The sequence below is a fragment of the Anomalospiza imberbis genome, chromosome 12 (genome assembly GCF_031753505.1).
Source record: "Anomalospiza imberbis isolate Cuckoo-Finch-1a 21T00152 chromosome 12, ASM3175350v1, whole genome shotgun sequence".
Classification (NCBI taxonomy): Eukaryota; Metazoa; Chordata; class Aves; order Passeriformes; family Viduidae; genus Anomalospiza; species Anomalospiza imberbis.
In genome coordinates, this window is record NC_089692.1 from 18,386,084 (window position 1) to 18,410,008 (window position 23,925).

Consider the following 23,925-nt stretch of genomic DNA (forward strand, 5'->3'; position numbering starts at 1 on the left):
TTCCTTACTCAAAAGGGATTTTCTGTCTCTGAACGCTTAATATGAGAAGCATTTTTCAAATTCTTTGACAGAATGCTTTTAACATATCAGCAGGGTTAATAAATCTTTCCCATTTGTTCTGTTCGCTTTTATTCATAGTGAAGTATTGATCAGGAACAAGCAGGGATTGTGAGGACAGTTCTCAAATCAAAGTGATATATGGTGCTACCAGGACACTGATACAAATGGTTTGGTTTGGAGCTCTGCTCCTTTAGCTTCAAGGATTTTCCCCCAGCAGCAAGAAAATCCAGAAAGGGATCATTCAACCACCCCAGACCACCAACCTGTCAGAGCTCTCTGCGTTAAGTTTTCAGATTTGTTTTTCTTCACTCTTTTTTGACTGTGCTGCACTTGAATAACACAAGCACTTTATCTCTCCAAAAGGCAAGCAACTGATGGGATCCAAGCGACTGATTAAAATCAGGGATGGGGTAGCATAGACTACAATAATATAGAAATTAATATTTCACCTTCTGTCCATGCCTCAAATCTGGACTATCCAGGGGGGTTCCCTTCATTTTTTTTTATTTTCTCTGGGGCTACCTCTGTGTGTGTGCATTCTTTAGAGGTACCTTATGCTGTGCAACAAACTAATCAGTTAAAACCACGGGACAATTGGAAAGGTGAAAGTTAATTTATCCTAATTAGAAACATAGAATCATTAAACTTAGAAAAGACTTCTAAGCTCATTGAGTACTTCAACTTTGATAAAACACAAGGCAATACTATCCAACAAATATTCATGCAAAAAACCCAGACATTTCTTATGGAGAATGTCTCAATACCTCAAGTCCTTTTGTGAAGATGAGATGGAAGGATTGGAGACCCATAAGGGGAAGGGACAAGATGCTCTGAGAGGAGAAATTCAGTCTTAATGTCAGAAATTCTCAGACACATCTTGAGTTGTGGATAATCTTCTTAGATGCTGGTAAGACATCTCTCACTTAGGGCTTTTAAGACAGTCAGTGGCACAGGGGGTTACCCTGAATTAGCAAACAAATTGCCTGGATGACCTTATCCATTTTCCATTTTGAGTTTCCATGAGTTTGTAATTCTGTGAATGTTTTTCTCTGTTGGTCTTCGCATGAAAAAACTTCTGAACACATTATTGGCTTTTTTTGTTGGGTTTTTTCTTTTATTTTCTTTTTTTTTTCTTTTTTTTTTCTTTTTTTTAGGTCTGATCCTTAGAATTCCTGTTTAAAATTTTGGTGGCACGTTGTGCTTTTTGTCAGCCTTGGCAAGGAGGCAGGAATGGTGCATGTGATCCACTGAGGAGACAGAATGTCAAAAAAGCATTGGTGGCATAACAAGGGCTGGCAAGGTTGGGAATTTGGCTTCTATTTTTAGTGTCCAAAGATTGTTCCGAGGTTAAAGGAGCATACAATCCTGGGGGAAGGTGGAGGGAATATTTGCCTTCCCTGGAGGGAATCCAAGAGGATTGCAGAGTAAGAGGTCAGAGGAGCAAGGGGAGGGGAGGGCTATCTGTGACACAGCTGTTTTGGGAAACAAAAAGAGGGGGGGGGGAAAAGAGGAGTTGGATGGCAATTCCTGGTGAAGCATTTCTCAGAGTGGTGGAGTCAATGAAGCACAGTCATATTTAAGACATCAGACCACCTACATCTTAACAGATCTACAAATCGATGTTAATGATGCCATTTATGTTTAAAAAGAGCTTTAAATTCAGCTGGAAAAATAGAATGGATGCTGAAAAGTTGCCCTACTTGTTCCAGCACACGTTATGAAGCAGGATCTGATAAATTTTCTGGAGAAAAGAGCAGAAAGGACCAAACCCTTTAGGGAAGAAATCTCTCAGGCAGTTCTTCCCTTCAGAAGGCTCTAGCCAACACTGGAAGACCTCAGGTTGTAGATGTGACAAATTCTTGTGCACAAAAAGGGAAAGATCAGGTTATTTATTATTTTGGCAGAAAAAAATAACATTTGGGCAATGTAGGACCCTTTTGGAGAAAAAAAAATGCTAAAACAGTAAGATCTACCCACTATAAATTAGCGATGTCTAAGTGAAAAAAATAGTAGGATTTTTAATTTTTAAGTCACTTGCAAATTACATAAACCTTGCATGGTTTTTTCTTGTGTTTATTTAATAAATTGAAAGCACAGCAATCTTTTTCTTGTAGAACTATACTGTTGACTCACTTTTTCAAGAGGACAGGGAGCAACTCAAAATTTGTAGCAGGAAAAGGCACGGGAGCTGCCTAATTTAGCCACATTTTTCTTTGCCATGAAGAACTGCGAGCTTTCTCCAAGGAAATGTGGAGTGAATAATTAAGCTCCATCTAAAACCAGAGCAGTGTGCATGTATTCCAGGGTGTGCAGAAGTTAAATTGCCTTTTAGGCAGGTTAAGGACATTAAGGATTATTTCCTTTCACCTGTCAATCCACAGTTACTCACACAAGCTTTGGATCCAAGTCTTTCAAAGGTTGTTCTCTGTGTTTGAGGATAGACCAGAAAGCCAATATTGTTATTTTTGGGCTATTTTTGATGTCTACATACAGACAGCCCTCTAGAGTTGCCATAAATATCCTGTTTGCTTTCTTTGTTTCTCTTTCATTTGGCTCCCTTGGTATCAACCAGACTATTCTTCCCAAAATGTTTTACTATGTCCCTGCTGCTCCCTTTGGAGGAGAAAATCGGGGAAACGCATTTGCAGGGGGAAAGGGATATTTATCCAGCAGTGAGCAACTTTTAAAAATAGTTAAATCAATTTAGAGCAAACTTTCAACAGAGAACGCTCACCTTTGGACAGAGATCAAGAATGGAAACTCTCAGACCAGAAGGAATTCGTGCAGGATGTAATGAGGAATCAAAAAATGTGAGTGGGTCTGGAGGGTGCCAGGACCAAAATAAGGCCAGGTCACCCTGGCTGCCAGGCAAAAAGCTGCTTTTCCTCCCCCTCACGCAGCTCACAAATGTCTAACATTTCGCTGAGAGTGTGAAGTGCAAATCCAAGCACCCACAAGGATTAATTTACGTGCCCGAGTGGGGAGCTGGGCTCAAAGAGCTCAGCTGAACCCAGCTCTGTCCCACGTGTGCACAAATCCACAGGCAGCCATTCCAGAGCCTACAGAGCATTTTCTCCCAGTGAAAGGCACGTGTGATGCTGGGCTCATTAGGAGGAGATGTGAAATCGGATCCTCCTTTCTTCCTGCTCGGCTCTGCCTTTCTGCTGAGTGCCACAAAAGCAGTTTGCATTTGTTCACCCTCTGCCCACAGCACTGGAGCTGAAGTTTATCTCCATCTTTCTTCTGGTTTTTCGCCTTTTCAAATTCTTGGCTCCCTCATTCAGAAGCTGGAAAAGGGAAATTCTCCTAGTGCAGCAAAGCACTTATGGAGCAGAGGGCTGTTTTACTGTTTTACTTTTTAAAAAAGCAGATGTTGCATTTCTGACCTTTTCCTGTGCCCATTCTCCAGGCTGGCATGTGCAGACTCCAGGAACTCCTGCCTGCTGTCACTCACACCTGGCCTGATAGCCTGCCCTCACCAGGAGGGCTTTGCCTGAGCCTCCCCAACAAGCTGGGGAGAAATCCTTCCAGCAGCTCCTCTCACCTCGTAAAAGCCAGAGTGCGAATTGCTGGCGCATGTGGGAGACCCTGCAGGTCCTGGGGACACTGAATCTCTTCTGTTCTCCCACCAAAACTGCCCTGGGCCCTCGGCAAATTTTCCATTTTGGCAGCAGCACCATTACATCCTCGGGTGCTCCCGTCCCTCTCATGTGTCACTGGGAATTTGCAGGTGCTGACGTGAGACAGGAGGACCAGTCCCAGTTTCTTGTTCCTATCCATCATTTTTGGTGGGCACTCTGCCCCCCTGATCATCCAGCACGTGGATTTTAGGGCCGTCCTCAGCACAAGGGAGGTGACACAGGGATCTGCAGGTGGTGGTTACACCAATCCAGCCATTGTAGGTACTCTGGGCAACTGCTGCCAAAAATTGGGCAACTGAAACCTGGAGAGGGACTTTAGACAAGAGCATGTACAGATAAGAATGTTGATAGCAGTTTCAAAATGTGAAGAGGGTAGATCTTGATTAGATATCAGGAAGAAATTCTTCCCTGTGAGGCCCTGGCACAGGGTGCCCAGAGAAGCTGTGGCTGTCCCTGGATCCCTGGAATGTCCAAGGCCAGGTTGGACACTGGGGCTTGGAGAACCCTGGGACAGTGGAAGGTGTCCCTGCTCATGGCAGGAAAATGGTGATTTTTAAGGTGCCTTCCCACCCAAACCATTCCAGGATCCATGACTTTATGATCTCAGGAATTGTCGTAGTGCAGGAACACACAGCAGAGAAAGAAAGGCACGACAGAGTCATGGCCATGTCAGATGTTTGTGCTCCTCAAGGATAGACAGCACCTGCCTCCCTAGAGGAAAATCCAAGGGAATTGTAGATGCCTTTGTAGCCTTGTCTGCCTTATTAGGTTAAAGGACTCCTGGTTTGGCCTTTGCCTGAGGGTATCCAGTTGCCCTTGCCCAGCAGGAGCTGAGGTATGCTGAATTAAGATGATGTATTCCGTGGACAGGTGCAAAATGGAGTAATTTCTTCAGCCAGGAGGGGAATAAAAAAGGTGGTCAGAAAGTTCATCCTATGCTACAGAAAACCACAACACTGTATATCAGGGACTTAACACGTTTATTGTTACAGACATCTTGTAATTTCAGTGGCAGCTCTTGGCTGTGGGTGGTAGGAGATGCTGGGGCTCCTTGAGGGTGAGGACTTCTGTTCCTTGAAATATTTGGACTTTTCTGAAGAGTCTGAGGCTCTTGGGAAGGACCTTGCTGCTGCAGGGGGGCTCATGCCCAAACAGGACCATTTCTGGCAGCTCAATTCACTGGATGGCTTGGTCCTGCTCAGTGAGACATTTCCCCATGTCAGTGACCCTACAACTCACATTGCAGCAGAGAAGTTTGCTCACTGCAGTCCCCACAAGGAAGCCTGACAGAAGCTCATTATCATCTCTCCATGGCATTTATGAGGGAAATCTGCCATCCTGGATATTTTACCCCGCCAGTGCCACCCTCCCTGACAAACCACGGGCATCCATGAGCCAAAAAAGCAAAGCTTTTGAGTTGTCAGCATGGCTGTGGTGGCTCACAGGGAAATCTGGGCAGACTGTGGTGTGTTTACACATTGTCCCTGAGTGACAATCCCTCTCTGTGTCCCCCACAAAGCCATTAACGCTCTGAGGAGTCAGCAGAAGAACTGGAGTGGTTAAATTCATTAACACCAGGTTAGCTCCCATTGTGAAGCTCCTGGCTCAACATCAGAGGGCAATAAAACACCAAGAGCAACATGATGACTGTTATGATCAGGAAATTTGGGACATGTGTCATTAGAGGGAACAAACAGGGCAGCAGAGGTGTCTGGCAGCAGCGCTGCTGAGTGTTCATTGCCATTCACTCCCCCTCCATGTTCCTCTAATGCCCTTTATCAGCTTCCTCTGCTGTTGGGTGCAAACAAAGTCTGGCCCTTACCTGAGGGTCAGAGAGATGAGAGACAGTGTTAGACAGGATATTCCCAGCATTTTCAATGCTTCCTTTTTGGTGGGTTATGATTGTCTGACTGACACGGCCAAGCGAAAGTGCTGCGGGTTCCCGCGGGACCCGTGTGGCTGTAAAGCTCACAAACATAATAATAACAAAGCCATAAATTCTGACCTGTGGTACAGTCCGAGCCGAATAACAGCTCCCCAGCTGTGGAATATGCGCCCTTGTTGTGTGAAAGTGGCAGACCCGGGGGTAAAGTTCACCTCATATTTGTCAGGTTGTGTAGAGCCAGGCCCGTTTAATGACTGAAACGCAGCCAAAAGCCCCAGCAGCAGGATAGATGCCCAACTGTGTTTTGAGCATGTTATGATCTACTGAATATTTTGTGAGTAGAGAAAGCTTAAAAAAATACATGATGAGGGACAGATAACAGAGGCAGGGTGAAAAGTGGTGGCGAACCCATCACAAGGGACGGGTTTATCCCCTACACAACACCCAGGATTTTTGCACCAGCAGAGCTTTACCCAGTGCCTCAGTGCCTTCAGGCCATGAGGACTGAATGCAGCCCAGGAGCAGGGATGAAATAACCCACGGCTGTTTCTTCTTTCTGCAGTGATTTCTTCCCAGCCAAAACTCTGCAGCCCCAAACCCCTGAAAGACCTTAGGAAAGCTCCAATGTTTACAGAAAGGTGGGGAAGTGCACTGGGTGAATCTTAGGGAAGACTGACAGAGCCATGAGCTAATTCAGATCCTTCCCAACAGAGGAGAAAGGGTTGGACACGTGGAAAACCCCCGGGTACCCCATGCCTGCCTTTGGGAGGTGCTGGGATGGGCTGGCAGCTGGGAGATGCTCATAGGAGGAGTTGGGGAGAAAGCTTGGTTGGGTTTGCCATCATCAGGAGAGGATTTTCCAGGGAAAAGGGACTTGAGAGACAACTTCTTCATCTCCCCCATCACCCCTGCCAGACTGGGATCGTGTCCACCTCAAGGCTCAGTGACAAGCGGGAGCGGGCTGCGCGCCATCCGGAGAAGGAAGGACGAGATGATTTGTTTTTGTGTGTGTTTTTCTTTCCATGTCTGCTCCTTGGAAGGAAACATGTCTGCTTTTAGAGAACAATGCTGCCCAGGGCCGTGGGAGTGAGGGACTGGGCTGTGCGAATCCCAACCCGCAGCCTGTTCCCAGGCCGGCCCTTGGCCAGGCTCAGCCCTGCACCGGCCCCTTCCAGAGGGTTCAATCCTAAATGAGGAGGGCTGGGGGCAGTTGGGAAGTGCAGCCTTTATGGGGATGCAGCACTTGCTGTCCCTGAGCTGTTGGCAGAAGGGATGCTCTGGGGCTTCTTGAACACCCCCCAAATCCCCAGCCTGCACCCCATAACCTGCACTGTTACCTTGAATTCTTCTTACCCCAAATTCTTTCCTTGGATTTTCTTAGAGCTGTCTCTTCTAGGCATCCATTTCCCAATGGATTGATGAGGACAATAAAATGGGGACAGAACAGCCACCAATCCAGTAGGACAATCCACCACTTCCATCTCCTTCCTCTGGAGCCAAGTGCAGTTATGTCAGATCTCCTCGCCTTGAGACAGCAAAACTCCCTTCAAAGTTGTGAAATTCCTACCACACATTCCCCACCTCTATTAACCACCCCGAGTCCTGCTTTTGGAAGCACAGAGGGCTCCATGGGCTGTTGCAGTGGGGTTAACTCTACCAGCCTCCAGCCAGGCCATATTTTGTCCTGATGTTCTCCACACACCAAATTTTGAGGTGAAATTTGGGCTGCAAGCTGCTAACTCCACTTGGAATGGGTTTTTGGGGTATCTCAGGGGTGCAAAGCAGCATTTTAGGGATTCTCAGCCAGTTCTCTCCAGACTGACTAAAAGCAATTGGCATCAATTAGGGAATGTCCAGAAAGGCTGTAATTTCCATCTGTGCCTGAGCAGCACAGGAGGTGTTACAGAGGAGTCGAATACTGTGGATTTGGAGTTCTTGGGGTGAAGGGGATTGACAAGAGGTGCAAAGATACCTTTGGGAGTGCTTAGAGCTCCCAAATCTCCAGACAAGTACTGAGTTGAGAAAATACATTCCAGCAGCAGGGATTAGCCAGGCATTTTCCTTATTTTACAGCATTTTTTGTCACCTTGTAGCTCCCCTGTCATCGCAGCCCTTTGCCCGGCTGTGCCCAGGGATCGGGAAGGTGTTAGAGGGAGGTTTTCCTCTCTCTCAGCGAAACAAAACCCTTCTGGGGTCTGTCCTGGTGATCCTTGGGGTCTGCAGATCACCTTTAAGAGAAACCCTTGCCCAGGCACTTGAGGGAATGCTTGAACAAGGCTCCTTAACACACCCCCGTGTCCTCCCGGCACTTCTCCCGCCCAGTCCCGGCTATCCTGGTGCTGAATGGGACCTTAGTTTTAAGGATAAACACATCCATCACAAAGCTGTTTGGCCCACATCCCCTCCATGAAACCCCTTTTGAGGACTCTCTGCCCAGAGCCTGCATCCCTGCTCCACTTTCCACTCCCCAACCTGCTTTTTCCAACGCTCCCCAAGCAAAATTCCACATTTTCCAGGAGTGGGAAGAGGCACAGGAAGACAAGGGCCACTTTAACCCCTATTTTAAAGCTGGAATTCCCTCCTGGTTTGGTGTATTTAGTTTGGGCACAGTTCTGAAACAAAAGGTACAAACGAGCCAAGTTGTTGGGGCAGGGGGAGGGAAGAAAGTTGGTTTGATTTCGAGAGCCTTGGAAGATCATTGAAATTTCATAACTGGCAGGAAAAAAAAAAAAAGGGTTGTTTGCTTCTAAGGTCTCTGGTGTTTAAAGAGCTCAAGACAAAACTGCCGAGCAGAATATTCCAGTTTAACCCGTGGAATAGGAAGGAATGGCCCCAGACGTAATTACAAGTAAGTAGAGCAGCGAGAGAGGGGAAAAAGCTCAGGAAATCTGATGTCTAAGAAGGTTTTTTTTTGCCGGGGTTTAATCAGTTTGCCCGATTGTTTGTTTGTGGTGATTTTTCTGACCTGCCTCAGTGAAGCGTTGGATACTTCCACAGCAAAACGGGCGGGACTGGGGGGATTTTGGCTTCTGGAATTTGGGGGCAGCGGAAAACGAAGCAGGGAGCAGGGGTGAAATGTGAAGCGTGGTTTGTGAGTTTACAAAGCTGGGTTCAGGGGATGGGGTTTCACCAGCGGTCTCGCTGCTCACTGATTTTGGAGTTTTTATCCGCTGAACAAGCAACAGGAGAGAGATTTTTACAAAAGCAGGGAAATGATATCTCATTAATATTCCTACCTAGCAGAAAAAGAAGGGAATAATAACATTTAGCGGTTCTAAAGCAGCAGGCAGATGATGATGAATGTTAGGCTGTATGTGAAAACTATACAAGGCTGTATAGATTTAAAAAAAAATCCGTGCTGTTTCTGTGCTTGGGCTTCACTCTTTAAAAATACATTACCACTGAAATGGAGTTTTAGACGGGAATAACAACACTGGCAAAATATTTCTTTGAAGCGCAGAACTGATCTGAAAAACAAAATGGGTCATAAATCACAGAACACATTAAGAGCCACAAGATATATGGAAATGTAACATTATAACATATTCTTCTCAGGATGAAATAGCATTCAAAACCAGAATTTTATAGTGACCCAAACACTAGTAAAGGGGTTATGTTCCCATCAAGGTTGTAGATATCAGTTCCATTCTAAAATCGCAGCACAGTACTTCAAAAAATCATTACTAGTGATTAGATATTTGTATATATGACATCAGACTTATTCATGAAAAGGAGAAACTTTTAGCTCTGTATTTATATTTTATTATTAACTTACTTTTAGCTGTCTGCAATTTGTAAAACATTGCTGTGTTTAATGGCATAGTTCTTACAGTAAAATATATGTATCTTACTTTTTTATTTTGTTTTACCAAAAAAATCCCCAAACCCTAGAAAATATAATCTTACTTATAATTTCCTGTAGCTAAAATGATTGTTAAATAACCTTCAAGCTGAACACAAAGAAAATATATTTAATTATTTGCTGAAATATATAATTTTTTCTGATTTTTTAATGAGTAGAGCTTATTATCCTTCCTCTTTTTATAACTAATCCATAAACGTTGTGCCCATAAGAGCAGCTTTATAATCAGAGGATGTGTTTTTAAAGGAATATTGTTAAATTCAAAGTTAAATCTTATCTCTTGTGACATTTGTACTCCTAAAATCATTACCTACAGTAAATTGTTCCTCTGATTTGAAATGTTCATCCCACAAGGAGGATTAATTATTCCATTAGGATACAATTTTTTTATTATTTTTCTATCTCCAGGGAAAAAAAAAACAGCTTCCCTGCTTTTCCGTTTTTACACAAGTGTACAAATAAAACACGGAGATTATTTCTGAGGATTGTCCATTTGCAAACTCCCACCATTTTTTAAGGAGTTTCCCAGAGAGGAGCCTGATCCAAGCCGTGTTGGAGTTAATGAGTCATTTCTATCTGCTGTAAAGGGATTTGGAGCTGAGCACTGGACTCCTTACAAGCTGGAGGCTGAACTTTCATAAGAACATGAATTTTATCATCTTGCAAAATCAGGAATCATGGAATAATTTAGCCTGTAGTTGGAGAGTGCAGTTTGGTCTGATAATGATATTTTCCTCCATGTACTTTGGATTTATTAGTGGTTTGTGGCTAACACAGCCCATGTCAGCTGATTTCTCACCCTCATGTTAATAACACTGTGCTTTGGCATTGTGTTTGTGTAGAAAAACAACAAATTTTGAACCTCTGATTTCGTTATTTTTTAAAAAGTAGACAAAGATATTATTTGCAAAAGAGCCCATTTCACAATTTGATAATTATCAGAGTAGCCTGAAATCTCACCAGCTCTATTAGAAAATGGAGAAGTCTGAGAGGTTACAGGAATTCTGGAGTCAGTGAAGGTTCAAATGCTTTTTGCCTCCTTTTCTCTCTTTTATTCCTTCCTTCCCACAAAGCCTCCATTGGGAGCAGGGTCTGGAAAGGGTCAGCTCAGTCTAAGCAGGGTCTGGAAACAAGGCCCATGTTGTCACACCAGGTTTGCTCAACCCTTCCAACCCAACCTGGGTCTCCATGTCCTGCCATAATGCAAATGAGGCTGTTCCTGCTGGGAACGTGGCATTCCCGGGAACATTCCCTCCTGGGAGCCAGGGCTGCAAGTCCTCCTGATTTAAGAGTTCTTAGTGATGCTGCTATTCTGACTTTACAGGCATTCACAGCCTCCCTTCTCTCAGCCTTTCCCTTATTTCTGTGTGGAAAGAAGTGAAGTAGGAAGGCTCCCAGCTAGATGAGTTTGTAGGAATCATTGGAGTGTGGGCTTGTAAAAGGAACCTCCTTCAGGTCACTTTTCAGACAGGAAGCTTTAAAAATGCAACACTTCTTGAAATGCTCCCCATTCCCCCCCACTAAAAAAAAAAAAAAACAAACCAAATCAAAACAAAAAAACAAAACACAAAAATCAAAAATACCCCAAAAAACCACCAGCTACCAAAAAAACCAAAACAAACAAACAAAAAGAAACCCCACAGAATTAGTGGTGCAGTTATTTGCAGATAATGCCATTTTTGAGGCCAGAAATCTTCTGGGATTTTCCAGTCTGGACAGATGGGGGTACACAGGGGTCTCATCCCCTTGGGCCAGGGTAGCTGGCACTGCAAGACTCCTCTCCCTGATCCATGGCCCAAAACTTTCCAAGTTATATGAACCTCCCCCCAAAAAAATTTATGAATCTAGCTTGCCTGGGAGGAGTGAAAAGCTGGATTCTATTTAATTTCTGTTCTTTCTGTGCAGGAGAAATTCACAGAGCCCAGTGCAAGAAGTGCAAAAGAGCCCAGAAGTGCCAGGGGCAAAATGCGATGGATGATTTCCAATGCCACTGACTTCCCAATCTGCTCCCTGGACAGAAATCTTGGCTGCCTCAGGGATGCAGTTTGCAACCTTTCTGCTCCAACACTAGTAAATAAAGGCCTTTTTATCTCTGGGGTTTCATGTTCAGAAGAAAGTTATCTGTGGCCATAAAAAACACATCTGTCCCGCTGCTGAGGGCAGAGCAGCCGAGGCTTCAGCATGGCATGGAAATGCTTCCAGCAGGCTTGGAGCCACAGCTATGCCCTTTTTCTTCCCTTTTTCCATACACTTGATCCTGACCCAGGCAGTTGCTGCTCTTTCTGGAGGGTGGCAACTCAGAAAATGCCAAATATCTGATTTTTTTCTGGGCTTAAATAAACTGTCCTCACATGAGCAGAAAGATTTTTGTTACAATATCTGCCCAAACCCTTAAACTCTCAGAAACTGCCCTCAGCACTAGTGCTGTTACCACAGCTCCAGCACCCCTGGAGAGGATGAAGCTCCTCATCCTGAGGTCTGCCTCAGCACAGCTCTGCAGCAGGGGCAGGACAGGGATGGGGATGGGGCAGATAAACGAGCTTGTCATAGGTTGGGGAGCAGCTGTAAAACCCAGTGTGCCAAATTCAGCAGAGAGGCAGCTGCCCTTCCCTACTCCCAGTGAAGTCTCTTCCTCCTGACAGTTTGCTGAAAGGATTTCTATTGTGTGGTACTTAGCACATCTGGGAATTTATTGCAAGCTGATGCTTTCTGTTTTCTGTCTCAGCGACACCGACAGAAGATGCGGAAGGACAATCCGTGCCAGATCCCTGCTCCACACTGCATCCAAATGTGGTAAAACCCTGGAAAGCTCTGACGTAGGAGAGCCCTGCTTGTCCTGGTCTGATCCTGAATGACACTGACACCCACTGACTTCTCCCTGGAACAGATGCTGCTTAGGAAAAATACCAGGATTTGGATAAACGATAGGGAAAAAAAAAAAAAAAAGGTTTATTTCCAAAACACAGCTTTTAAATACAGGGCACTGGCATGTGTGGTAGGGATGGAACACAACATTGACCAAATTCCTCGTGTCCTGACTTTATTACCCTACTGGATATGCAGAAAGGGACAGAATAAAGCCTTCCCAGGCAGGAATAAAGCTCAACTTTCAGCTTCTCAGACTCCATAAAGGAGCAAGGAGGCATGGTGCATGGCAGAGACAACTTCCCTGGTAATATCCAGATGTCTCTGCCCTTTCCACCCAGCAGTTGCCTGGGAAAATGGCTGATGGCTGGGTTGTGTTATAGCAGAAAATAGGGATTTTCCAGCTGGACAACAAGCTGTGGCCACAGGGCTTCTGCATCCCAATGCCCTTCCCTGCCCTTTACCTCAGCTGGCCCTTTGCAATAGGCTGCAGTGAAATCGTGTTCCCAATGGCAGGAACTCAAAATAACTCATGATGTGCCTCAAACTGTGAGCAAAGAGTATCTGATCCTGCCCAAACACGGCCCTGCTCGCTTCAGAGGGGGCAATATTTACACAGTAATCAACATCTAATTCCCTTTTCCAGCCCAAATATTCCCTCGTGTGCTCAGCCACATTTTCTGCTCATCCAGAAATTCTGCTGGGTGAACATGGGGATGTGAGGAGTGCTCGCAGGGAATGCCTGGATCCCAGGGATCATCCCAGGAGCTACAAGCCCTCACACCCCAGGATCAAGGGTTTTCTCCTGGCTCATTTCATTCACAATCACCAAGCTTGGGCAGGGCTACTGAAAATTCAGATTTCTGTGCTTTCCACAATTTCTAAATTGAAGTTTTCTCCCATGTAAGTGAGCAAAGAAACACCCTTCTTGCCTCAAGGATGAGGAAATAGGAACAAAGAACCAAATTGTAGCCTCAATGTGCAATTTAGAACTCCCAGGAGACACAAGATCTCCCTCTTGCCAGTCATCCCTTTGCTGTCTTCAACAGCTCAGAATGACCAGCTGGGCAGAATGAAATTCCTTCCATTCTCAGATACTGTGATAAATATTTAATAAATAATCAAATTAAACCCGGATGTTGCTTGTATTTATTTTTTTCCCCCTTAGGTCAACATCTGTAGCTTCTCGTGCTGTTATTTGTGAAACAGCTTTATTAACCTATTACGAAAGCAGGCATTTGTTATGCAGCAAATTGAAGTTTCACAGTCAATGAATGTTTTGTGGCCTGGGAAAAAGTAAACATCAACTGGAAAAGTCACTTGTGCCTATTCTTGTTTTTGCCCAATAAGAATTAATATCAGATGTGTAAATGGTGGAATTCCTTGAAGGAAATGCATCTCCTTTGTTAAGGGACTGTTAGCTGGAAGCTCCAGAGCCTCAGATGATGTAATAGCCAGACGTCTGCAGACTTTTAGAACAATTGTCATTTATTTCCAGGAATAGGAGGAAATTTCTTTCTACTTCTCTTCCCACATCACTCATCCTAGCAGGGAAAGATGCTTTCCAAGGCATTTCAGCAGTCACTAATGGCATAGTTCTGTATGGGTCACTCCACTTGACAGATGGATTAGGATCCAGTGTCAAACTAAGGAAAGATGGAGGAGAAATCTTCATATGAGGATGGAGACAGACTGATGAGTCCACCCTGCTGATAATACTAAACTATTCAGGGGCTAAAGATGAAAGGTGACTGCGATGAGATGCCAAAAATCCATCTGGAAGTCCATGGCTGAGTGAGAAAACACCAGGTGAAATTCAGGACAGATAAATGTCAAGTGATGTACACGGGGGAGGAGGGTGCTGGAAATGCTCTAAAGTAACCCTGACTCTTACACTCTAACTCTAATCTTTGAGGAGAGATGGAGCTCCGAGGGTGATTATCCTGGGAAATAGCTTGGACTTGTGGCTCTCAGAAAACCAAGTGAATATTAGAGACTATTAAGAAATGAAGAAGATAGATAAATGGAAGGGAAGGGAGGGGAAAGGGGAAAGGGGAAAGGGGAAAGAGGAAAGGGGAAAGGGGAAAGGCGAAAGGGAAAGGGAAAGGGAAAGGGAAAGGGAAAGGGAAAGGGAAAGGGAAAGGGAAAGGGAAAGGGAAAGGTGTTACTTTATAAACTTCAGTGCATCTCCACCTGGAATACCTGAAATCTCCCAGCTCCTAAAGGAACTAGTCAAGCTGGAACACAGAGGATGGTGCCAAGGGTAATCAAAGATTTAGTCCTCAGTGTGAGAACAATTGAATGGATTCTGTCTCTTCAGCCAGAAGAGAGATGAGTGAGAGGATCTGATGGCCTTCTCAGGAATTAGGAATGACAAGGAGAGAACAGCAAGCAGCTGTTTGCTGTTTCTGCCTCTAACACAAAACTCAGAAGCATGAAATGAAGCTGGTGGCTGGCAGGTCCAATGGAGCAGGAGCAATCCTCCACACTGTGCTTCGTCATCCCGTGGAACTCCTTGCCATGGGATCCTGGGAGCGTTAAAAGTTTACTGGATGCATTCATGAAAGAAAAACTCATCAGAGGTTTTTAAAATCCATCTGGGTTTTGTATTAAACAGAAAGGCTCCATGTCTGGTTCGGAAAGTGCCTGAGCCAGAAACCACTGTAAGCTGGGCAAGTGTTTGGGGGGAAGTATTGCTGTAGGACTGACCTACATTTGTACTCTTTGCTGGGCTCTCACTACTGTTGCAGATAGGAGGTTATTTGGCATGGGCTTCCAGCCTGACCTGCTAAAGCTGTTCATATCTCCTTGAGAGCCCAGACTTCCAAGTGATAAGTAATTCCAGACAAATGCATTCCTTATGTTCTCTCTTAAATGTAATAATAATGTTAACTATTAAGTCAGGTGATGACAAGCCAACACAGAGCGGCCTCAGGTCTTGAGCTTCTCCCTTCCCAGTCCTTATTTCCTTTGCTCTGGGTTGAGGTGACCCAGGGCAGCCCACAGGTGCTGTAGGGGCAGGTCTACATGGGTGGACATCAAGTACCTCTGCCAGTCTTGGCTCTGACAACCTGTGCAGGGCCACCAAGAGACAAATGGAGGTATTTAATGCACAGCAGGGCACTGATGGGGTCGATTTGGTGACCAGGCTCACTTTACTTTGCATCTGAAAATCACAGGTCGAGGAGTAGTGCCCAGATTTCCTCTGACTACCAAGCAACTCCAGTGGGCTGGTACAGCTCTTGGAGCTCAGGGCATTTTAAGTGGAGAGGAAAGCTCCGTTAAAAACATTCCTTTTGGCTCTAAACTAGCAGAGACCTCCATAAGAGAAATTCACAATCTTGCAACCAGCTCCTCCAACTCTAATTGCCTGAGCAGGAAGATTAAAACAGCTACGATGGTTTCTGGGCAAATATCTCTGTGTTTTAGTGAAGCGTTTGATAGTCCTATAAAATCTGAACTGAAAGCTTGACTCAGTCTGGCCTGGATATGAGTACTTGTCTGTGGTCTCTGCATTGGCTGGAATACCACAAACCAGGATAAAGTTTGATATGTCACGTTTGAGGAGATGAAGGAGGTGCTGCTTGGAGAGGAAAATGTGTTAAGCCTGACTTTATCTAATTTCTTCATGGATTCATTGGAGGGCACAGCAAACAAAATGTGGATTGGACTCGCAGATGGGGGAAAACACTCGGGAAAAACACAGGAGATGAATTCCTGGCAAAGCTTCAATAACTCAGGATAAGTCACCTCCAGCAGAAAAAGCCTCCGTGCATAAAGGGGATGTGACCACCACAGAGGAGAACATTTGGTCTCTGCTGGGCAGTGGAAAACTTGTCCTTTATGAGGCTCCAGAAGAAGAGATGGAGCTGAATCAACCATGGAGATAACAGCTTTCCAAACCATCCTCATGGTGATCATCTTAATTCTTGAATGCTGCTCCACTCAGGGAACCTCAGCAAGGAATCAACACCCCAGAGAGAATTCTGGGACAAAGAAGGGAAAAAAATATATTTAAAAAGTAATAAAAGTAATGAAGAGCCAAAGGGGAATGGCTTACAAGAAAAGATTAAAATACCTAAATTTGGCTAAGTTGTCCAAATTATGACTAAGGGAGGATATGATAACTGTCTGCATGTATATGAGGGCTGTAAACCACTAGGAAAGGAAAGGCATTTTTTTGATTGGCATAAGAAGAAATTTCGGAGAAATCCCATTAAATCAAACAAAGGAAAATGTTGAATGAATAACGGGAATTGTTCCTAATGGTAAACTTGACCAGAATTTGCAAAATGTTTTATATAAATTGATCTGAAAAAAACATCAAGGAGATGTGAGAAAGCTGCTTGGATCCCAGTTATTAAAGATATTGGCTTCTCATGCTTCCTGCAGCAAAGCAAGGAACAAGAACAATCAAACTCAATGGAAAGGGTTTGGCTCTCTTTGTTTTCTGGTGCAGGAAACCAACGATTTTAGAAAACTCTGCCAATGGTCTCATTGCTAAAAATGCAGTGAGTGCATCCAGAAAGCTCAGTCACAAAAGAACATGGCTTTCTGAGGGCTTAGGACTGAGTCTTCCATCTTTCCAGGTTTTCAAAATATTTCTCAGCTAACCCTGCCAGAACAACCCCTTCAGCGTGCTGCAGCCCGGAGAGCACAAGGTGTGATGAACAGGGGAAGGAGCATCATTTACATTCCCAGCACAAACATCAGCCCATGCAGGACAAGCTGGTCCAGGTCCAGCTTTCTTGAAGTGGTTTTTGACCAGAATTCCCAGCGAGGTGCCCAAATGTGGGCTAGAATTCCCATGTTGTCCTTGTGGGATACCCAAACCACAGGTGGAGTCCATACGACCTGAGGAATGTCCACACCACCATAAGGCCCAGCTCTCCTACTGGGAGATGTTTAGAGCTGGCAGAGGCAGTGAAATATGGAATTCCTCTCTGGCACTGGGATCCACGTTCCTTTCTCAAAACCACTTCCATCAGTGGAGGCTGAGAGCAAGTCCTATGCCCAAGTGTGATATCTAATTGAGGTGTCCTTGGTGGTTTTCCTCCAACATGAATCACGCAGCAGATTGAATCCTAGAATCCTAGAGTCCTAGAATTATGGAATAGTTTGATTTGGAAGGGGCCTTAAAGACCATCTAGTCCAAACCCAGTGCAATAAGCAGGGACAGAGCATCACAGAATGGTTTGGATTGCAAGGGACCATAAAGATCACTTTGTGCCAACCCCACTGCAGTGGGCAAGGACACCTTCCACTATCCCAAGTTGCCCCAAGCCCCATCCAACCTGGCATCTTCGGCTGCATCTGACCCTAGAAGTTTCCATGGGTGGAGTGAGGAGAGGTCTTTGATAAAGCTGTTGTGCCAAGATTTAGGTTTGGCCATGAAAAAGTGAAAGCAGCTTTTAACACTGACATATTGGATTAAAAGAAAAATAGCAGGTGAGCAGATGAGAGCTCAGATCTCCTGCAGGCACCTGGACATTTTCTTGCTAATCTTGCAAGATGAAGGTTTTACTTTGAAAACCTGAGTTTCTCAGACCCATTTTAATTCTGGAGTAATTTATTTGCTCTTAGATGAGATGATTCTGCAAAGAACTTGACGACGGAGCACTTCCACTGAAGCTAAAGCATGGAAGTAGGAAGCAATCCTCACCTTTTTGAATCTTTGCACAGTTTGTGTCACTTCATCGCCACCCTACGAAGGCTGTGCTCTTAAATCAGGTCTCTATCAAATCCCTGGATTGCTGCAAGCTAATCAAATCCATGGAGGTGCCTGGCATCAGTTCAATAATATGGATTGTATCAAGACTCAGGATTTTCATATTTCAAAGGCTGTTATGATTTTTAAAATCCCAAACAGGGCCGTATTTATGCACAGCCCCTTGCTGTGTGCTACATTATCCACTTAGACTCACATTACAAAAATAAGCTGTAAACACTTTTGATGAAAGGGTTGGACACTTCGTTTACACCCCAAGAATGGACTTTTGTTTTAATGCCCAATTTCACTTTGGTATTTAACCTTTCCCCTCTGTTTTACATATATTCTGTCATTTCGTTCCAGCTTGCTATTTATTTATCTTTGTGCAGGGAAGAAAAAAAAACCCAAGGAAATAGTATTTTTTTTTTAAAGGATAAGTAAATACATTTACAAAAAAAGTGTTCACTCAGCTCTTAGCTAAACGTATGCATCAAATCAGAGTCTGTTTACCTGAAAGTGTTTTGGTTGGGGTCTCAGATGATTTCCATTGGCCATGAATGAGCATCAGCTAAAAGCAAAATGACAAACCTTTTACCTGTCAGGACATTAATTAAAGTTTAATTAGCTCCTGTTTGCACAGTGCTTTGAAGACCTGAAAGCATTTTGGACATCCTGTGTGTGTTAAGACCTGCACTGGCTACTTCTGGAGCAGCTTTTGGCACTGGAAATATCCAGGATGGAATCAGGGCTGACAGCATCGCCGTGAGGGCTCGATGGCCAGTGCCTGCCTGGGGTTGCCATGGAAATGCAGAAGCAACACATCTTGGCAGCTCCATAAAAGCAGTTTTTTCATATATTTTTTAAAGGCTGGAACCCACCCTACTTGGCTTGGGCTTCCCCACAAATGAAGCCTTGCCTCAAGGACACGCTGTGCCAGGAGAACTGGGAGCAAGCTCCATGTGTCTCCTTGAAGGGCCCAAAATATCCCAGCAAGGATAAAGGCTTACAAGGTCCAGTTTCTTGGATACCTTGTGCAGCAGAATTCATCCTAAAAGCACCTAAAATAGGGCAAAAACTAAATTTTGGCATGGTTGGTGCCCTTTGCTCTCTGAGCAGCCACACCGAAGTCAATACAGTTCATAAATATTGGCAAAATTACTTCCTCATGCCAGGAAATGCAACTTTTTATGGATTTTATTGTTCCTTGTAGGCACTGTGGCAGAAGAAAATGTTAAAGGAGAGCTTTGAAGCAAGGAAATGAGCGAGCTGGATGGATCTTTATGGTGGGAACTCCTCCCAGCTCTCTGTGAGGAAGAAAATGTGCAGAGTGGGGTGGTGGATGGTGCTGTTCAGAGGGAGTGGCTGGAGGGTTGCAGTGGGAGAGCTGCATGGGCAGGGTGAAGCAGCACCTTGGGATAAACAGAATGAAGAAGAGGAAACCAATAAAATGTGATCTCTAGAGAGATTTTTCATAAATTTCTGATTATCATCTCAAATTTTTCTGAACCACCAAATTCTTCCTCCTCTTTTTTTTTATTTTTTTTTTTTATTTTTAATGTTTAGCCATCGCTAATTGTAAATTAACCCTTTGGCTTCCTTTGCTCCCAGACCTTTAAACTGCCTGGGCACGATTAAACAGTAAAAAATGTCACAGAATTCGCAGAGAGGGAGAATAATAGCAAAATCTGTTCCTCATTTTTTTTTTTTTATATTTCATATGGGATGCGAACCGTTTACTCCCTAGTAATTGCAGATGTTAGACTGAGACTGTAATAATGTAGCTGGCAATAGCTGTTGCTTTACCACAAAAAGCTTCCCAGTAGCATTAAAAAGACAACAGAAACAATAGTTTCAACACATTCATCTGTACCAGGATTCTGGAAGCACTCAAGCTACTGATTTATCATGTAAACTTTTGCTGGTGTACGTAGGAACTCCAAATATTTTCTCATGCTGTTGCTGAAGAGATGACAATCTCACATTGTCTTCCATCATGTAATCTCTCAAATTTGCAGACAGATTTTGCCTTCCCATGGATTAAAAGCTCTTTAATTTCTGTCTAATAGAGAGCAGAAAACACATGCTTTAATATTTCCTCTTTTTTCCCCTATAATATTTGTGCTTTCTGGTTTGTTTGCCCATGTCAGTCTGGTGTGCTGGGTGGCAGTTTTGAATTAATTTTCTAAAATTTACCACAAAAAAGCTTTTAGAGCCTCCTGGCCTGTGAGTTATCCTGAATAACATGAATATAGGTGATACATAAAGCAAATAACACCCTTAAATCAGCCCTTCCAAGCTGGCTGGGTGCCCTTATCACACATTTTAACGTGCCAGGCAGGACCAGGCACATATCACTGTACCTTCAAAGTGCCACGTTTTTGTCACAGATGTTTTGCATAAATAAATGGTGTCATCCAGGCTGATTAAATCAATACATCTGTATCAACTCGCAGTTCCTGGCAGCGTGTTCCAGAGGATGCCTTCTGCTCCTGCTGCAGCCTTTGAAATCTCAGAGAGAAACAAATAACAACAATAAAAACCCCACTTGTTTTTCCCAGGTTAAACTTTTCATCTTTATCTCAGCGTAACAGGGGCTGTGCTGATTGTGCTGGGGGAAAACAACCCACGAGTTGGTTTCCAGCCCAAGGTTATCCATCTGGTGGTACTGCAAACCACAGGAGCAGAGCTCAGCTCCAGTGTCATCAGATCCCTGAGCTGGAATGTTCTCCTGCTACAATTTAGGTTTTGCAGCCATTCCTTTCCTAATCCAACACTCATACAGCGAGGCCTTCTTCTCTTTCCATCCATTGTTGCATATTTGCGTGTTTGGGTTCAGTAGTGTGAGATTAGGAAATTACAGTTTGAAAAAAGGGCCTGGGGCTGTGGTTTCTGGTCGTGTTCACATTGCAAGGAGGTCACTCCTCCATTGATACTTGCTGAAAGTAATGAGAATTGGAGCATGCCAGTAATAATATCACGTTGTGTATCTGTTTGGTGCATCTGGATATCTTCAGAGCTTCTATCCATCGTGTGAGTGCCTAGTAATAATATTAACAGTGTGACATTGGGACTGGGAACTGGGATTTTTGGGACTTTACAGCTACCAGGGGAATAAAAGTCCCAGAGATATTGTTCACAGTTTTGCATTCAAATTAAAAGCAAGTAAACAAATGAGTAACGTATGGCAGGAATGTTCTGCGCAGAGAACAGGCTCCCATTAGGATTTAAAAATCACATTCTCCTCTGGCTGCTCGTTTCTGCCTCACTTCCTGGGCTTACATCATTTATGGAGCACTTCCTGAGCTGGTGGCAGTGTGTCACCCTGGGTCTGTGGCATCCTTGGGTGCAGAACAGAAACTGGTCCACCCAAACTCAGCATGAACCGCCAGATGGATGAAATTTTGGACTTGATGCCAATTATGCTGATTAGACTTCTTTTTATATGTGATTGTACCTGGTCTGGTTTTGAGAAAAACCCGACAGTCTGGGACTTTTTCCACAATTATGTTGATGAAGATTAGAGATAAACATGAATAGATCGAGGATGTACCACGGCAAGACATAAACACTCCTGGAAAAAGAAAAGAGCAATATTACATTACCTCTGGCTCTTTGGTGTCAGGAATTGCCAGGGCCCCATTCTACAAAAGGGAAAAAAACCTTGGAATCAGAATAGACAGGATTAAAATACTAATAGGATTTCTTAGCATTATCCTCCCACAGCTCTTCTTTGGTGGTTTTACAGGGTTGTCATCAGAGACGGCATCTGAGTACCTTTCATATAAAACTAAAAGCAACATAATGTTATAAATGAGCAAAAAAAAAATAGGGAAAGAGTGAGGGAGAAAGTGTGCCTTCTCTCTCTCCAAAGATCTGATGTTTTATGGGTAGCTGGGATATTTCTGCCTTCATTATCTGTGTCTTGACTTGGCTTATACTCAACCCCCAAGTTTTATAGAAATGTATCTCTGTATCACTCTGACCTTCCAAAGACATCAGTCTGGCTAGGAAATCCAGAGAATTTCTGGCACTGGGGGTACTGACTCACTCATTGTTCCTGTTCATTGTCAGTTCAGGAATTTCCTCTGGTTTGGTTCGAAGGAAAAAAATCCATCCAATGGCAGTGGTTGGTATTTTGCTGTTGTTTGCCAGGAGTCTAAACCCCAAAATATTTTCTCTTCTCAACAGCATCGTGACTCTGATTAATCAGAGTCAACTCTTCCTTTTCTCTCCTGACCTCTGGTAGTGACCCCAGTGTTCCTTTTAATTTCCTTGATCTATTTGCAACGTTCCCAGCCAGGTCTCTGGAGTGTAGAGGATCGAAAGTAATTTCCAAACACCTTCAGCTGTATTCTGGTTCCAGCTAAACTGGTCTGAATCAAGGCTCACTCTGCAGCAATTACTGGGCAAAATGTACGTGGGAGCCAAACCACAGATTACAACATCAGGGATTATGTCTTTCCAAGGGAAAAAGAAAGCTCCCACAAAATCTTTGTAATATTTGCCTTGCCTTCATAATCCAGAACTGTCCTTGTCTCCCTCATCAGCAGAACTCTCTCTGTATGGGGATGTTTTCCCAAATCCCTTGGTCAGAGGAGACAAAAAGGAGAATGTCTGTGAATGTCTGTGTTGTGTGGACAGTCAGGGGATTTTGAGTGTTATTCTGCATCTCTGACTGACTCCATCCAACCTCTTCTCAATCAATCCCAGACTGACAACAGGGGCTACTTTATAGACATGTCCTGGGCAAAGAGATGGACCTGACTTCTTCTTCTCACCAAAACAGGACAGAAAAGGAAAAGCTGGCATCTTTTATTAAAGTATATGCCAGGCTGGATATCACCTCTTCTCCAGTTAACCACGTGTTCTCCCAAGGATCCCTTCTCAGGGATGTCTGCTGTCCAAGACTTGCTTCTGGGAGGTGTCAGCTCTGTCAGAGAGGAGCTCAAGCGGTGAAGTTTGAAGAGCTTGGCTGTGTCTGAGCCTTGGGGCTGTGCTCAGGACATCAGGAGTCAGGTTCTGCTCAGGAGTAGGCTTTGACACAGAGGGTTCTGCTCAGGGAGGCCTCGATGATGAATTTGGGCTTGGAAAAGGAACCATAATATATTTACACCATAATGCACAGAGTGGGGTGTGTTTGTGAGGGCATGCTGGCTGGGGGTACGTGCATTAAGGTATGAATTATGTTGGCTCCACAGAGGACTTATCCTCCTTTTATCCCATCTGAAGAGAAGTCTGGGAATTTCATCACAGCAGGAAAACAGCGAGGTGGAAAGCCATCCTCTCTTTAGGTGATCTAAGCCTGGTCCAGCTCAGCAGCATCTGGGAGCAGGTTACCACAAGCACAGTCCTGGTGCCAGGACTTAAACAGTTTCCATCTCGCCATAAAGGCCAGTTCACATTATCCAGTGGAGATGAACAGAATTTCCATTTGCCATGGTGGGCTCATTAGTTCCAGGTAAAATTTGTTCTCCTCACTGGCTAAATCCCTTAAGGGTACTTTGGGCCCATTCCTAGACTCGTTAAAGCCAATGGCAGCAAGGTTGAGTATTATTCTGGTTATACCTTCTGGTATTATTCTTAATTTAAACATTAATAGTTTAACTCTCTGTTGTTAATAATAATAACCCCTTGGAAAATTCAGCCTGAAATCCACTTCCTTGCGGAATTTCTCCTCTCCCATCAGGCATCCAGGCTGGTTTGTTATTGTTGGGTTGCTCCAGAGTGCTTTGGGTTGCACACACTGGTTTGTTATTGTTGGGTTGTCCTTCGGCGCTGGGCTGTGCACACCAACTAATTTGTTTTTGGAGTGTTGCTCTGAGCTCCACACTCCACTTTATTACTGATGGGCTGCTCGCTGCCTCTTGGGCTGCTGTCCTTGTTTTATGATTATTATTGCTGA

At 44.2% G+C, this 23,925-nt stretch overlaps 1 long non-coding RNA gene across 2 annotated transcripts; it reads left to right on the plus strand.

Annotated features, from left to right (window-relative positions):
* The first annotated feature begins 8,255 nt into the window (after positions 1 to 8,255).
* LOC137480987 (uncharacterized) lies at positions 8,256 to 13,448 on the plus strand. Of its 2 annotated transcripts, none has more exons than XR_011003236.1 (2): positions 8,256 to 8,434; positions 12,174 to 13,448. It is a non-coding gene; the product is annotated as an uncharacterized lncRNA (long non-coding RNA). The 2 variants fall into 2 exon arrangements; XR_011003237.1 differs by lacking the exon at positions 8,256 to 8,434 and adding an exon at positions 11,457 to 11,518.
* Positions 13,449 to 23,925: the final 10,477 nt, after the last annotated feature.